Source organism: Falco punctatus (genome assembly GCF_963210335.1).
Source record: "Falco punctatus genome assembly, chromosome: 3".
NCBI lineage: Eukaryota > Metazoa > Chordata > Aves > Falconiformes > Falconidae > Falco > Falco punctatus.
The window spans coordinates 50,680,400-50,697,179 of NC_137582.1; the positions used below are offsets into that span (position 1 = coordinate 50,680,400).

The following is a 16,780-nucleotide window of genomic DNA, read 5'->3' on the forward strand; positions in this document are numbered from 1 at the left end:
CATTCAAGAAATTGGTTTGTGCTAAAAGAAACAAAACTCCTATGTAACCCGATGATGATGATGATGAATAAATTATCTGTGCCCTACAGACCATTTAAAAAATAAAACCTGACTTTTTTTGGTTGATTTCACTTTTTCTGGTGCTGCAAACACAAGTGTCAACTTACATGAAGCGGAAAAGGTGTTTAGTGGTCAGGAAACATGTTCTTTCTAGTGTACAGGGAATGCAACTCTCAGGCAGAAATAGCCCACAAAAAAAAAAAAAAAAAAAAAACCAAAAAAAACCTTCATGATTTGTTATTCAGATTTACAAGCATGACAACTGTTACCTCTTGTAAAAAGCATCACTTTTACATCACTGCCGAAACCTATAAACACCAAAGAACAAAAAGCAAGATTTTGCTACCTTGCAACAGCAAAGTAAATTAAAATGTGGGTTGGAAAAAAAAATATATATACCCATTTCTGTTTCTGATAAGCTGTAGGAAGGTGCTGTGCTCACATTATTCCTGAGTGACCATGGCCATCCTAAGCTCCGTTCCTCTAGAACTGACACTGTTGTGTGTCATGACACAAACTAACAGGTCCTGCCACTAAAATACAAGCCACCTCAAAGAATTTTATTCAACACGGTGCTTAAAACAGCAATGGCAGACAGCAGCTTACTGCAGTTGCAGTATAGTTGAGCTGCAGCTCACAGGAGTGAACCAGCTTTTGCACAAGGGCCTTCATGAGCAGAGTGCAGCTTAATTTAAAAGGTAGCAGAGATGTCTCTAAACTAATGCAAAGTGCAAAATTCAGGAAATCCTACTGTGAGGAACCAAACAGCTCGAGGACTTCCACAGGCATCTGTCAGAAATACTCAAGATGAGAAGCCTTGGGTGAGAGAGCAGATTAATTCCCTCCTGGGTCTGTTTTTCTACCATTCTTCTTTACTAGGACACAGGAAAATTCTTGACCAACACTAAACAGTCATGTTCATACTGCAGAGTGGCTATTTTTTTAATAAATATTGCAAGAAACCTTGTGTTAACATCTTTAGGATTATGAAATAGTAATATACAAGACAAATGTATACTTTAAAAGTCATATATGCTGTCAGTACCCTAGGGTACTGAACAATTTTATCATGAAATCATGAAAAATGAACATATATGACTATAAAAAAACCAGCTTTGATTTCTTGACAGTTACCATCCACCATCTAAAAGTATGTAACACAGTTGTGAACCAAGCAGTAAAACAGAGACTATGCGCCACAAGTTTTTTCTTCATTGTTTTCCAAAAAGTTCACAGATTTCTTCTAAGCTAACAGCAAATATAACTTGAGAGAGTCATATGCTTCCAACATTCTGCAAAAAGCAAAGCACTTTTGTAGATGAAGTAGAAATAGAGCAGGTGAGGTAACCTGGCAGATATTTGGGGGTCATAATGTGAAACTTCAGGCCCAGAATGCAGTCACTTCACTTTATTGAGATATATTCCTTTTATTGCCTTAGTGTAAAAGCTATTGAAGCAGCTGCTGAGTACAAAACTGAGCTGATGTACCAGACAAGCCTTAGTGTCAGAGTGGGCTGGAAGAAACTTTCTTTTAATATGGGTCACGTTTGCATTACATCAACAGTAGTCACTCATGAAATCCCAGCTAATATGATTTGGGAACATGTCAGAGCTACTATAATACAAACATTTAGGCTGCACTGGGAATACACTAAACACACAATAAACTATACAGAGTACAAAAACAATGTGGGCAGTTTTCTGGCTGAATCAAAACTAACAAGAAAATAAGGAATTGAACCAAAAGAAAAAAAAAAAAAAGCAACAAGTCTGGTTTAACAGCTGTACAGCAAACACGTTAATAATGTAAAATCCTTGGGTACATCAGCCCATCCGCTCCTTTCTTAATGTCTTCCCGCCACATAATGGTTAATTCTCACAAAAGTACTAGTCATCTACAAAACTCTGTTACAAAGCCATTCCCACTGAAGAGAACAAATACAGCCAGACCTGCAAACAGCAAGGGAAGCTAATAATAGGGTACTAGAGAAGGTGCAAAAAGCTCTCATCTCTTATGAGTTGCTTTTTATTCAAATTATATTTCATATATATGTGGCAGGAAGAACGTAGGTGGTTTCTTTGACCCTGACTGATCTGAGGACCCAGGTGTTTCTGATAACAGCAGAATCCTTTTGTCCTCATAACATTTCATGTCTCTTGCTTCAATATCTGGTTTCTTGCTAAACATTTGCCTTGAAACCTGTCCCAGCGGTGCAGAGCAGTATGATCCTTCACCACATCAGCTATAAGGTAGCATGCTGGAGGTTAGCTCTATTACCACAGGGTACAACTTCCCCAAACTCGGCTATCCTCCATCCTCTTAAAGAAAAGTCAAAGCCTACTGGTTTCTCAAGTGGCTCTCCATTAGCCTTCCTTGCTGCATTATGCCACAGGGAGGTAAAAACAAGTTTCTCACTGCACTGACAACAGGAATCAGAACAGCAGCACTCTCTTTGGGGACACAGCTTGTTTATAACACAAAATTATCTCAAAGACTTTTAAAAGGTGAAGAGAGAGAACAAAGATTGGACTGCTTTACTACACTGGTTCCCAAGATGAAGCTACTAGTAGTTGTAATATTAGAACAGAAAGGAGAGAAGAAAAAGGTTGGTTATATTTTTAAAAAAGGAAATGTGATAAAAGGCACACCCACAAAAGGTTGAAAAACAAAAAGACTGCAAGTACTCAGTTCTTTCAGTGAACAAACACTTAGTCAAAGATAACCATGGTCCTTGGACTGACTCTTCCCTGCACACTGCCTTTGTTATCTCCTCTTGGTTTTGCAAAAGTTTTTCTCTTCCTTTTCTCAGCAGCTGTTGCTACAGGCAAAATCAGTGTCTTCTTCACCATTCGCAGGAAATTACGGTGCTAGACATCACTCCATTCACAAATCGTGGCTCCACAATGAGTACAATGATGTGAAGCCTGAGTAGCCCAACTGGTTTTAATTTACATCAGGTAACTGGATTTGCAGCTGTGCCAATGGGAACAGTACCTGGCCCAGAGAGCCAAGCCATAAACAGGTGGGAAGAAGTTTGGAGAGAGTTCATCACCAGGGATATGAGAAATGTGCGCGTGAAAACAGTTTAGTCAGCAATCAGTCACCTCTAATTTTATTATTTTTTTTAACCACAATGGGTTTATCCAAGAGCTCTGTAGACTTTAATCTGGGTACATTATGCAACCCTGTCTACTACAGCATTAAAAGGCAGGTGTATTCAGAGACATGCATGCAGAGATCATTCGCCATCTCTGAATCACAGAGATGTTTCTGCTGGCTTTTTGTTCTGCCACCTGTACACTCATCATTAAGTCAGAGAACAGACCCGCTGGCTGATCGTACAAGTTCAGAAAATCAAAGCCAGGCAGACGATGGCGTGGGAGGCTGAGCATGAATTGTTGCCGGGCTCTGACTAACACTCCAGCAGGGAAGCACGCAGGAAGCTGTGCAGAGCCAGGAAGGACGCTGCCCCGGTGCTTCCTTTCTGCCACTTCAAAAATATCGACTAACAGACCTCTTTAAAAAAAAAAAAAAAGTGCTTTGGACAGATCCTGACGTTAGCTCTTGGCCTTTGCCTCATATTATCTTACCAAAAAATAGAAGGAAAGTACTGCAAGTAGTTAATAGCTTCTCTTAAACAGGATGCTGAGGATAGTGATTACAAGGCACTCTGTAGAAAAGACTTTGAAACATGCAAGCTGTGTATTCAGTCTGGGCATGAATGCAGTTTGTACAAGTCCTTGTTACTGTTTTGTGAATAAAGAACACCGTGCTTTCTTTTACTTGCTCCCTTCCTAGTCCCTCTTCATGTACTCTTTCTCCACGTATTGTTTTAAAAAAGAACGTCAAACAACAAAAAATAGCCTTTATACTGGTTATACTGTATGCAGTCATTTGTGTTGTCTTTAGTTTTGGAGTTCACAGAGGCTGTGTTATCCCAAAGTCAGAGCCACATTGAAATCTCGGTTTGAGACAAAGCCACTGAACCAGTCTCTGACCTTGAGCAAGGTACTTGATCTCCCTGTGCTTGGATTAGTCATGTTATAAAACTGGGTAAAAAGCAGCACCCCAATGAAATGCAGATGCTTCATCAGAGATGAAGCTATCTTCCGTAAATAACACACAGAGGCACACACACAAGAGGGTCTCATACTTTCTTGCCTCATTTTGGTAGCTGCTTTGCTAAAATTCTGCACAGCTCCACATCTGTCCTCGTAGTATCAGCATATTGAACTTATGTACAAAGGCATATCTGATTCACAGCTGAAAAGTAGCCCTGATAAAATTCAGCTTTATGCAACGTGCCATCATAAGCCTTACTGAGCACTTAGCGTAAGCCATTGCAAGCAGGACTTAAAGTAGCAGGAAGCTTGAACTTAAGAAATGGCAGCTCTGTAATTGTTCCTTGTTTTAAAATTGATAGGTTTGACCTTTTGCATTTATCTTCTCTGGTCATTAATTAGTTCTGAGGTGAAAGCTGAAGTTGCAACATGGTAATCCCTTTCACTATTCATTTTTAGTTAAAATTCTAATCTTGCACTTTGTTTAATATTCCACACAGGGAGTGGGGTGAAATGGTCCCCAGGAGCTTGACAATCCATGCATAGCAAACCAAGGGCCAGGCATTCACTGTTAAATTAATTAACAGAAGTGCACACCAAATTATACTGTCTTTTAAGGCTGTAAAGGGATTTCACTCCTACCTACCAGCTACCTCCAGAAAAAGCTTTAGGATTTAAAAACACTATTCCAGCTACTGTATTCCCTGCAAAATTTCAGACAGAAAACCTCCAAATCCTTCTTCATAAATTCGTGAATCACAGACTCTTTGATCAACATCAACTGTACCATTCAAGGATTTTTGTAAATCCTGAGTGCCTTGGGAAATGCAATGTACATGTAGCAAAAAGGCTACCTAATGGCCATATGGAATGTAGGTTATTCTTGCCCACTTGCAAGTAACATAGAAATGCCTGTATGAAATGTCTCTGGGGGCCTGGCGTGAGACAGATGAAAATTCAGGAAATGGGTAGAGAGGGGAACGGAGTAGTAGCTTTCAATGTTGAACTACCATTCACATCAGCAGGACTTTGAGTCAAAAATGAGGACAGAAATGGATTATCACCTTTTATAAAGAGCAAAGTCTACGACATGATTTAAAGCTTGCATCATAGGTATAATCAGACTTCAATGTATGCGTGCTACACTATGCAGGGCTGCACACAGAGAAGATCTAAGCAGACTTTAGGAACCCGAGTAATCTACAAAGCCTCAATGCATGACCTTCATACATTTTTTTTTCAACCAAAAGCTATCTAAAAGAATGAGCGTTAAAAAAGTTTGATGTTGATTAACCGGGTCTGACTGTAATTAAGTTTATGAATAGAGAGAAAAATGCAAAATTTTATTAACTGTGGAAGGAATGTTGGGTCCTTAACTGCCCGGCAAGTTTGTGAAGACAAAGAAGATCAGTTTACAAGGGTTAAGTAAACATAATATTTTATATTACAGTTCAAATGAATCCAATTTCAACAAGACTGTGTAAGAGTCTAAAAATTGGTTTACCAGATTGAACATTTTTATGAACATTAAACCCCATTACATTGCTCTGAAGTACAGCTACTGAACAGCCAGAGCCACATAAAGAAACCATTTGTTTCTTAGCCCTATGGCTGAATTGCTTCTAGCCTCCTTGCTATTCATGTCTGGTGGGTTCCCTGTATTTATTTTTACACGCCTACATGTTGTGCATCTTGTATTCCTTTCAGTTTCTGAGGCCATGTCAAAACAAAATGCATTCCTCAGTGGGTCAGCATAGGAATAGCCACACCAGACATTAACGTAATAACTTGATGCTTACTGCAAATCTGAGAAAAGTAACCAGCTGTTGTGAAACACAGATTTCTGGTAAGGGAAGGAGGTAGTACATGAACACAGTGCTCTGAAAAATGCTGGTTAAGCAGTAATTGACCTTAAGGTCCTTTATTTACCTATAGAATAGATATAAATTTGTAGCCTCCTCATTCTGTTTAGCTAATCACTGGCTCTGATGAGACTGAAAACAAAGCTGTTAATTAGCACTAATTATGATAGCAATATTTCATTCAGATTGATGAGTCTGAACCACTGAGCTCCCTTGGAGAGGAAAAGTCCTTTTAAGCACGTTTCAGAAGATTTCCAGCACCCCAAAGAACTGGACCACAGATACTGTAAGCGTGTATCCAACACTGATAGCTCACCATCTGAGGGAAAATAAGCATTAGATAATGGAGATACTGTTATACAGCATGACACAAACAGCATGGATCCTGTGTGCCTCCTGTAGCATGCAGAACGGTTCCCCCATCAAACCACAACTACCTCTGCATAACACACAGCCCGTTAGGAGCCGTAAAATTCAAACAGTCTGCATCCTGCAGCTGATCATTCCTTTTCTGCACAGCTGCTGGTATTACAAGCATTATCAGTTGTCTTGCTTTACTGGGGCCATGCCTGTGTCATGGCCAGCACAAAATAGCTGAGGCGAGCCACTCTGCTGAGAGCCAATGGGCCAAAGGCTGCCCTGACACACGCACCAGAGGCAAGTCTGTTGAAGCCTATGTCAAGGAAAAAAACTGACCTTGAGCATTTTGAGCTACAGTTTTTCACAGTCAAATTACAGGGCAGATAAGCCTTCAATGTACCTCGTGAGCAAAGTGCACTAGTCCAGGACTAAGGTTGATGGATGAAGAAAATCAAAGAAATGAAAAGGTGTAGGTTGTACTGCAGGCTTAGCCACAGCGGCTCAGGTCCCAGTGCCCCAGCAGCAGCTCTGCATGTGGCCGTCCAGGGCTACACCTGGTCCAGCACAGGGATCTGTTTGGAAGCACTCTAAGAGAAAATCAATGTCACCACCAGCAGCTGCTCACGTCAGGAAGCAGCCATGGTTTACTGCACCTGAAACACAACACTTGGCTTCTCAGGACGTGTAAGTAACAGATTTGTCAGGTGAGCCAAAAGGGATCCTCCCCTTAGGCAGGCCAGCAGAAATGAGTATCAGGCTTGTCTCGTCCAGGACTGACTCTTGCTGCCATTACACTGAAAGGACACATTGTGAGAAGTGAATTATTAGCAACATTAAAACCACCCAGAGCATGGACAGGATTGCCCATACCATGTATACAGTAAGGGGAAATGCATGGTTTTGTTTCATGATGAGCTGTGGCTCTTCCTTACTCTCCTCAAGGCTCCACAGGAGCAGGTTGGTGATGGGCAGACTGCCTACCTGCATGGCAGGAGCAGGGCTGGGAAAGGGTCCAAAATCCAAAGTGGAGCTAGGGAGTAACCCAGTGACTGAAGGTCTGGTTTGACCAGGAAAAGTTCAGCCTTCCCAGTAAAGAAGATGATGAGTTGCAATACGAGTGGGTGGGTAGGGTGGGGCGAGAGAAAGCTTGAGAGAACTGAGCCCAGATGACTCCCACACTCCAGAGAGCTGGAGACTGGGAGACATCCTTTCTGGAAAGCAGTGTGCTGGGGTGTGCGAGTAACAGAGAAAGACATTACTTCTAGTAGAGATGGGTGGGAGCTGCAATATTTGGACTCCAGTTTTCAATACCACCAAGTACAGAACGTGTATGGGTCTGAGCGTGTGGACCTAACAGACCCATCTTAATTTCCTAAGAGTTGTAAAGGCAAAGTTTTAGCAACACAAAACATAAAATATAAAACGCAGGAAAACCTGCTTTGCTGGGGGAGGCAAAGAGGCATGCCTTAGCTTTCAGGGGAAAAAAGCTGTTTTGGCAAGGGCAATAATTAATCAGCCAGCGTCATTTAAAGGGGGCATAAATATTTGCATCCCAGAAACATTTGCCACCTTCTCCACACTCCCCTTCCCTCTGTTTTTTCCCTTCTCTGCAGTCTCCTCTCTCACGCGCTCTTTCGCTCTCCCCTCCCCTCCCTGCCTGCCTGCCTATCATCTTGCTCTAATTGTTTCCAGATTTGTGTGGGAGGTCAGGGCCCAGGAGTGCTGCTTCATGCCAAGTTTATAAACAGAGCAGTGTTTCCAGATGGCCACTGGCTCCAGCCTGGCTAGCAGGTTGATTGGGACCAGAATAACAACAGGTGGAGAACAGACAATGAATTCCTTGACACTTATTTTACTCCCTCTGCTTTTTCCCCCATTCCCTCCTCCCTGCATCCACCACAGCTACCACCAGCAGACCTTCAAGCTCTTGAATCAGGGCAGGGAGTCAGGACACGAGGGAGGGAGAAAGGAGGAGAAATCATGAAAGAAAGTGCAAGTGACTTCCCTGGCTGAAGAAATGGCAGGGCAGGAAAGGAGACACGCTGCTACTTCCCTGCCAGCCATTACCACTGCTGTTAATGAAAGTGTCCTTCAAGCCCTCATGGAAGAGACCCTCAGAGATTAAATAATAATGGAGAATAAACAAGATAACTTGGACAAATAGAGAAAATTATAAGATTGATTTAACAATGCTCCTTAGGCAATTGTGTGCTCTCAGTTATTGGCAAGGCAGTCTGGGCCACCAAGCCCACTGGCAGCGATGACACATCTGCAGCCACAGGGAGCTCTGTACTCTATTTTTCCAGACAGAGCTAGTCCCCCCCAGGCTCCGGTTTGCTACCCCCGCTCCCAGTCTCCTGCCCTTCCCAGTCTCCCTCGCCTCCGAGCTGATGTTTTCTTCCCACTCTCCACACCAAATTCCCACTTTCCTCATCAAAAGTTGTTTATAGAAATGATGGGGCCAAGGAAAAGAGGTTCTGCAAGGCAGTAGCAGAGGTGCTTTTCTTTCTGTTTCCTTGCTCATCCCAGTGAATTTGTGGGCGTTGTTTGGCACAACTGCATTGCTCCAGTGACTTGGATTAGAGCAGATCAAAAGGTGGCCACAGATGACGCAAAACTGCAGTAGGTTCAGGTTCGGGAGAAGCCTCACTCCAGCTGAAGGAAAGAGAGGCATAAATTAAAGCAGACAATGGCCTTGATTTTGGGCCTACAGTAACATGAATGCACACTTTATGTGCATACACGGAGTATAGTCAACCCCTGCTACGATATCACTCCTGGAAATCCCAAAAGAAGGCAGATCCCGGGAGCAAATGGGAGAGAAAGAGACAAGGTAAAGAAACAGACAAGGTCAGAGGAGTAAAGCTAAACTTTCAGAGCCCAGGCTGCTTCAATCTGTAGTAAAACTTTTAGGAACCCATCAGGATGAATTTGCAACGTGTTTTGGTTCTGGTGGCTGTGATTGCCACCTCCTCTGTCCCCCAAGAGACCACCAGGATGCATGAGCTGGATGCAGTTCCAGCTGTACACTAGAATGCTGGGACTCCAGCTCCTCCCCCTCACTGAATGTCCCAGGGATCCATATGACTGGGAGTTCAACTTCAGGAGATGGTGAAAAGGGAGTGAAAGAGGTACTAGTGAGGGGAAATAAGGAGAAACAGTCTTCCAGGTTAATTCATTTTATATTCCCAAACTGCAAATGTTCCTATTTCCCTGCTGGCCCAGTTCTGCAGTCCTTAGTGTAAGATAGCAGAACCATTAAGTAGCAAAATTGTGAATTATCAAAAAACATTACAATCTCAACTGAGTTAATTAGTAATGAGACAATTATCAAAACTGCTGGATAGGCTCAACAAATTTGTTATACACAAGAGAAAGAAAAAAGGGTAAAAATGTCTGTCCATTTCCCACTTGTGCTTGCATTCTCCAGATGATTAAATTTACACTAGAATGACTATACTAGAAATAAACCCATAGAGAAGTTTTAGGATTGTAAAATTCAAAGTTGCTGACTTAAAAATATTATTCCTTAAAAATTCAATGGCTGCCTTAAACTGAATGTTATCCAAAGTTTGTAATTAAACCAAGACGCCAAAATGAATTGTTTATTTTCTATTTGCTGCACTCCTTACACGTAGAGAAATTGAAAAGGCAGTGAAATGGCATACACAGTCTCCTCTGTTCAAATAAAGTGATTAGTAAACTGACTGAATTACTCACATGGGTGAAGCAGACAGGACTTACCCTGTTCAATATTAATAGTATATTTTCTTATTTGTAACCTTATATTCAGATCCTTAATGGTTGACATGTACTCTTGGGTTGTCTGTAAAATACCCCCAAAAAACATTTTTGGCATAAGTGTCAGCGTGAAGGTGAACTGAAATTTAATAAGACTACAGTTTGCTGCTACTCGGAAAGCTTTTATACAAATGGTGTGTGAAAAGCAAGCGTGATTTAAAAAGCATTTGCTAATATTTGCAATGCAAAAGACTTCAAATTCTTGCATATGAATACCTGGAAGCAGATTTGGAAGCATTTAGGGGTTTTCATGAATGTCAGCAAATTGTTAACAGGTTTTTATTTTCCTGGAGAAATTTCATGACTAGTCTTAACTGTCAAATTTTATGCTGTGTAAGTTCTACATCTACAAATAAACACAAAAACATATTAAGCCAGTTAAAAAATCTTTGCAGTTTCAAAGCCTCTTATATCTCAGGATCTCAAAATACTTTAAACAAACACTGTGCCTAATCCTAAAGATTGGTTTAAATGAGGTCACTCAGCACCTCTTAAGTAGATGTTTAGGATATTTTGCCAGATGAGCTTTTAAGATAGATCATTTTATGGCAATAGGGTAAGCTACAACAGTGTGGAGATTCTCCCGGGTTTCGGACTGTAAATTCTTTGGGGCAGAGAATGGCTTTGACCATGTGCTTAGGCAGTAGAGTCTTGATTTTACTGACAATTCTGGACATAACAGATGCAAGTAGAATAACAAAGAAAAAGAATAGGAAGTACTGAAGACAAAATGCTCACCAAGGCAGGATTTGGTTCTGATAAAAAATTGTAATTCTTATGTTCATGCGACTTCCAAAATTCTACTTGTGCACAAACTTTCCAATTATTCGTGGAGTATTATTGGGACTGTAGACTGATCATTTTTCATGCGCCACTAACACCACTGGTTTTGGCACAGCATTATGTTTTGTATAACTCAGAAACCCCAGGCCATGCCTTTCCTGTGGTTGCTCCTGTGTTCTACAGAAATCTGTGTACTAAGTTTTTCAAAAAGCAGTGCAGTTCAATGTTTGGTTCATGGAGGTTTTGTAATATCTGCGTTTCTGCTGCATGGAATTATCCAACTCTGACTTACCAAATCCAGGATAAGGAAACTTGAGATTTGACTGTGTACCAAACTCTACATTTCTATAGTGAAGGTATTGATCTCATGCTAAACTATGGATACTTATCTGCAATCCCGGTTTCTCTTTCAGCAGCTCATCATTGACTGTGACGACCAGAGTCACTTGTGGACACCTCTGTGGAAACAAGGCAAATGACATTTGCATTTTAAACCAAAAAAGAACAACTTTCAATAGGTGGAAAGCTGAAGATAGGCGGAATTACTAGCATAAAGTGATTCTTTTAAGGAGAAGAGTTTGTCTGCATAATGCTAATTTGCAGTGTTGATGTCCACATGAGCACAGTATGATAAGCAGGTGGTTTTGTTCTGGATGTGACTCCTTGCTCCTTTTCACACCCAGGCAGCACAGTGGGAAATGCCAGGGAGTCTAGCTTCAGTCACTGGCTCAGATATCAAGTTAAGATTGAAAGGTCAGGTTCTGGGAATCCACACTGCAGAAGCTTTATATGTAAATGTAAGCAGAACGATTCGTCTCACCTAACTGCTTAAGTCTAAAACATCTACTGAAAGATGCTTAGATTACAGATGCTGCTTCTATAATCAGCAGAGACAGACATCTCCACAGGCATCTTCAGTGGAAGGATCTCTCACTTGCACACAGTTGACTTGTTGTGGTTTAACCACAACAGATGTTAAGGACAGAAGGACTTCAGAAAACTGAGATAGCTAGATACATAAGTTCTTTTAGATGCTAAAATAAATTCCGCTCCAAGCATGGCAACAGCTTTTTGGACTTTGCCAATGATTGAGCTCTTCACACAGACATAGCTATTGAGACGTGCTGGTGCAACAGCATTTTCAAATGTTGAATGTCTCTGAAAATTCCTGCTATGGAAAGATTACATAAATGCTTCCTGAAATATAGCTTATTTAGAAATGAGGTGCATACCTGACCTAATGTTCCTGAAAAAAAACCAGCTAAGCTTCTCCTCACACAAGTTTTGAAACACCTCAAACCAGAATGAAGTTATTTTTCCCTTCAAGAAGCTGGCAGGGTAGTGAAAAGTCTTGTGTGGAGGAGGTGAGAAATACCGTTTCTAAATGCTGAGAAAACCAACTGTCCACAATGACAACCCATATTCAGTGACTAGATTATTTATTATGCTAGTTTGAACTGCTACTCTAAACCAATGATATAGGAAAAACTGTGACTGAAGGCAGGAGAACATGCAGATATTGTTCATAAATTTTCCTCTAAATTTTTAAATTAAATTGGAACTCAGGTTTTTGCATTCAGAGTCCACTCACAAATATTCAAGTAGTTGGGTGCACTCTCCAGAGTGTTCAGAGACTGCAAAGTATGGCCCTGTAAGAGGACCACTGTAAAGCCTCTGAACAGCTCAACACATACAGAGCTCTCATAAAAGCTTTTTTCAGGAAGCACCTTACAAATTCAAATAAACACACAGAGGATGAGATAACTGGGCCAAGTGAGTAAGTTAGCTTCATGTGACAGTGCCCATTCGCTGTTACTCTGAAGAGCAGGCTTCAACTTTGGGCCCTAAACTACTGGATTTCTGGACCTCTGTCAGCCAGAGTCCAGATTCTCTGGGCAGAGAGGCACAACATTGTCTCAGTGGGACACCACAGTCCATCCCAGGTGGTCTGAGAGTTACTCAGTATGTGCAGCAGGTCCTGGACATAACTATGGCACCTATCCCAGTTTGTGTGTTTTGAAAGGTGCATAAATGCTACCAGCAATTTCATTGCGAGGAGTCCTGCTAACAAATATAGGATTAATTAATAACAGACATTCTTCTGGTATGTTTTCTATGTAGGAGCTAATCAAGCCAACTCAGGCTGGTTTTGTGTTCTGTTGATTGTCACCCTAAAGACAGGAGAGCAAATACATCAAATATGCTTGACCAAAACAGAGAGCATCTTAAATGAAAAGCATGTAATGGTAGGGGCTGCTCCATCTCAGCAAAAAAGCAGATTAAAGAAATACAGGGAGAAAGATTATAACTATGATCACTGAACATCAGACGTAGCAAGTACACTTAGTAAAAAAGGTGACAGTGAACTGCGGATTGCAGGGAACCTAACTGGTGAAATTGCTCCAGCAAAATTTATTGATCATGAGGTCTAAGCAAAAGGAATTGCCTGGGAGATTTTTCCTGCATGTTTAATGAGATATTAACTGCAAAGCTTAGTTAAAAATATGTGAAGAAAAAAAAAAATGGTGCTTTGCTCACTCTAGATTGTAATACCTATATAAATATTAACGTGATAGAATAATCTGCTCCAACATTTTCATCTGTATCAGCGTAATTGTTGCATTGGACTGCTCGTTTGCTTAAGAACGCCATAGTACATCTATTTGCATATCTCCTACTGCTATACCTTATAGTGACACAAGACTCCAGCTCAAGGAATAAGTTTGTGGCAACATTCTGCAGTATACAGTTTCATAAAGGTATATTGATATGAATGCAATTTTTTAAAAAAATATTACAATGAACCTCAAATGTTAGTCGTAATCCCCTACTTGTTTTCTGATATAACTGCAAGTATAGTGGTCTGGAAACTACTGACAACTATTGACTGTATATTAACTAACACTATGCTGTTCTTGTACCTTTTGCATAGAACAAATTGACAGCAATGGACTTCTACCTAAGAGCTGCTGTGATATCAGGGACTGCACAGTGAAGCCCTAAGGTGAGCCACTAATGTCTGTAAACCATTATTATAATAATACTTTGCCTAATTGATAGAGACTAAAAGGTCTAATAGATTAACACATTCATCTGTCTGCCAGAGGGCTGCCCATGTTCTGAAACTTCACAACAATCCAAAGGAGAGCAAATAATAGTAATTAAGAAGAAAAGAACAATGTAGTTGTTGCACTGGAGTTGATCTCTGAAACAAAGCAGAATTTAGCAGCTAAATGAAGTGGAAGCTATTAACTGCATCTTTATTACTATGCAAAGGCAAGTAGCAACTGTGTAATTTAAATAGGTCCATTATGTAACATTTTTTTCTAATTCATTCCTGATCTGCTAAACTAATCTCTATTTTTTAGGGGGTTTGAAAATGAATTAAATGGAAGAAAAATGCAGCTGAAAGCCAGGATTATTTAAGGAATGAAGAACAATAGGAAAGCATGACAAGGAAAGATCAGCCATTTGACAATGAAGCAACATCCTGAGCCTGAAGCACAATATTATTGAGTAAGCATCTGAGAAAATGTTTTATTTCTTCACCCAGGATGCATTTTCTTTCCTCTTTCTCCTCCCCTCGTAGCAGTGGAGTTTGACTTGGTGTTAACCTAGAGAAGTTTAACTTGGGGTTTCCTAGATGGGACTAAGAACTCCATTTGTGATGTAGCTCTGTAATCCCATGTCCTATATTTATAGCGTATACTGCAAGTCACATTTTTGTCAAATATGGGCACTGAATGGAGGCAGCTACCTGTGGGCTGTAGGACCCCTAAATGCCCTTTACAAGTCAATGGAGAGAAAGAGAGACACTCCAACAGCTGACAATTCAAAGAACCAAAATATGGCTGACCTTCTGGAGATCTCTCTTCCTCATTGATTGTAAAGGAAACCTGAAATAGGTACACTTCTAACACAGGTGGCAAAAGTTAGGCGGGATGATTCCCATCCAACTTTGCATGTTCTCATGCTTTTACAACTCCTCCTTCACACCAGAAGTAAAGGTTCAAAAGGTTCTTCTCTCCACAATGTTTTTTATGTGGGTTTCAAAAGCTATTCCTACCACAATTTTGCAGGCAGCATGAGCAAGGATATTTACCTGGTTACAACGCTAGGTTCCTCCAAATAATGTCTTGTCATGTAATTATTAGAAAAGAAATGTTTGTCTATTGAATAATCATGCTGCAATCATGCAGGCCCTAAGATAAAAAGACAACCCTAAGACACCATGGTGCTTATCAGGATATAAGGACTTTTCACAGTGTTTTTTGATCATATGCACTAAGCCTTTGCAAGAGTGGTGCAGCACTGTCAGTTAATTTAGTGCAGCATCTCAATAATGGAAGTCAGGGACTTTTGAAGATTTGGAAAATATATTGAAAGGCTATATATTTAAAACTAACACCTTTTCATTTAGGCATGTAAAACTAGTGTTACCCTTTTATCTAATTTCCTGCCCCTTTTACTAGCGATTCTGTTACAGCTCTTTTCTGTTAGGAACTGGTGGTTCAGTAGTTCAGTGCACCAGAAAGTAATGTAATATTTTGCAAGTTTTGTTGGAAAAGTAATATGGTAGTGCTATTACTAATGAGGAACATACTCATACTACAACTGGACTTTACTTAAAAAAAATAATGGAAAATAACAAGTACGGCTCTGCCCACTGTTAGACTTGTATATTCCTTTGCAATTAACCTAAAGATACAACTGAGTCCTGTGGCTGCACTGAACCTACTAAAAAGCACCAAGTTTGAACAAACTCACTTACAGAAATAATTTAGACTCACACATTTCATTCATGCCCTGCATAAGGAATCCATCATATTTTCTTAGTTGGTGGACAACAGTATTAGAGATTGGTCTAGCTTGCAGCCCCAGCCAAAATGCATTTTATAGAGGTCCAAAACACAAACCTGATCCCAAACTAATTAGATTCTCCCTCACAAAAACACAGTTTCCAATACTCATTTCTTCCTCCAGAAAATCTGAGCAGGGGATAATTCTTTAGAAAATTGCAATTCTTATTTGTATAACTCGATTTAAAATTCATAGAGAAAAAAGTCTGGCTTGACACAATTATTAAATCATCGTTTGATGATCACTGAAATTTGTTGGAATCTTTCTTTAATCTTGGACATTTAAAAGCCCTTGAGTTTTATGTGTTGTGCTTCAGGACACCTGAATTGACTGCAATGACTGTGATTGGAATTTCACCTGCCTGATAATAATAAACTGTACTTTTGCAACAATTTTGTGGATAGGTTCCTTTCCCTCTCCCTTAACTTCATCTTTAAGCTCTTTTTTCACATCTACTGTATTACTTAATGTCTGAATTTTTATTCTTGTTGCTTTATTTCTACTTTTTTCCTCTTTTTCCCTCTACTTCATTTTTTTTCTGTTCTTCATTTTTGCTTAGTCTAACATTTATTGTGGTTTATTTTTTAGGATACATATATATGTGGTGTGGAATTATAATCTGAGCATTTATATACTGAATATATGTTTTTGTTGGAGAAATACATAATTGATGATTGTTCTTATTCTTCTGAGAAATGCCAATTCAAATGGTAGGCCCCAGTTCAATGGATCCTCTACTGCTTTAACAGAACAAAACACCAAAAGCAGGCAAAGGAAGTACAACAGTTTATCTTGGGGTAAGAAATACTGCAAATGTTGGTGCTCGACTGTTTTGCATCTGTCATAATCTTATGCTGAAATACCATTCAAGTGTTAATAATATATTTTGTAAAAAACATGGAACAGATATACCGTAAATAATCACATTGAGAGGAAATAACACACTTGAAACTGGAAATTCCTTTTCTACTTCTAGGCAGATTTCTCAGTTT

At 40.1% G+C, this 16,780-nt stretch overlaps 1 long non-coding RNA gene across 5 annotated transcripts in view; it reads right to left on the reverse strand.

The window, feature by feature from the left end:
• LOC308061485 overlaps positions 1-16,780 on the reverse strand; it is a 78,666-nt gene continuing 61,886 nt past the window's right edge. For 2 of the 5 annotated variants that reach the window (XR_013927243.1, XR_013927247.1), the window contains one exon: positions 1-16,780. This exon is cut by the window's right edge. This is a non-coding gene — a long non-coding RNA (uncharacterized lncRNA). The other 3 variants (XR_013927245.1, XR_013927246.1, XR_013927244.1) reach the window with 3 other exon arrangements.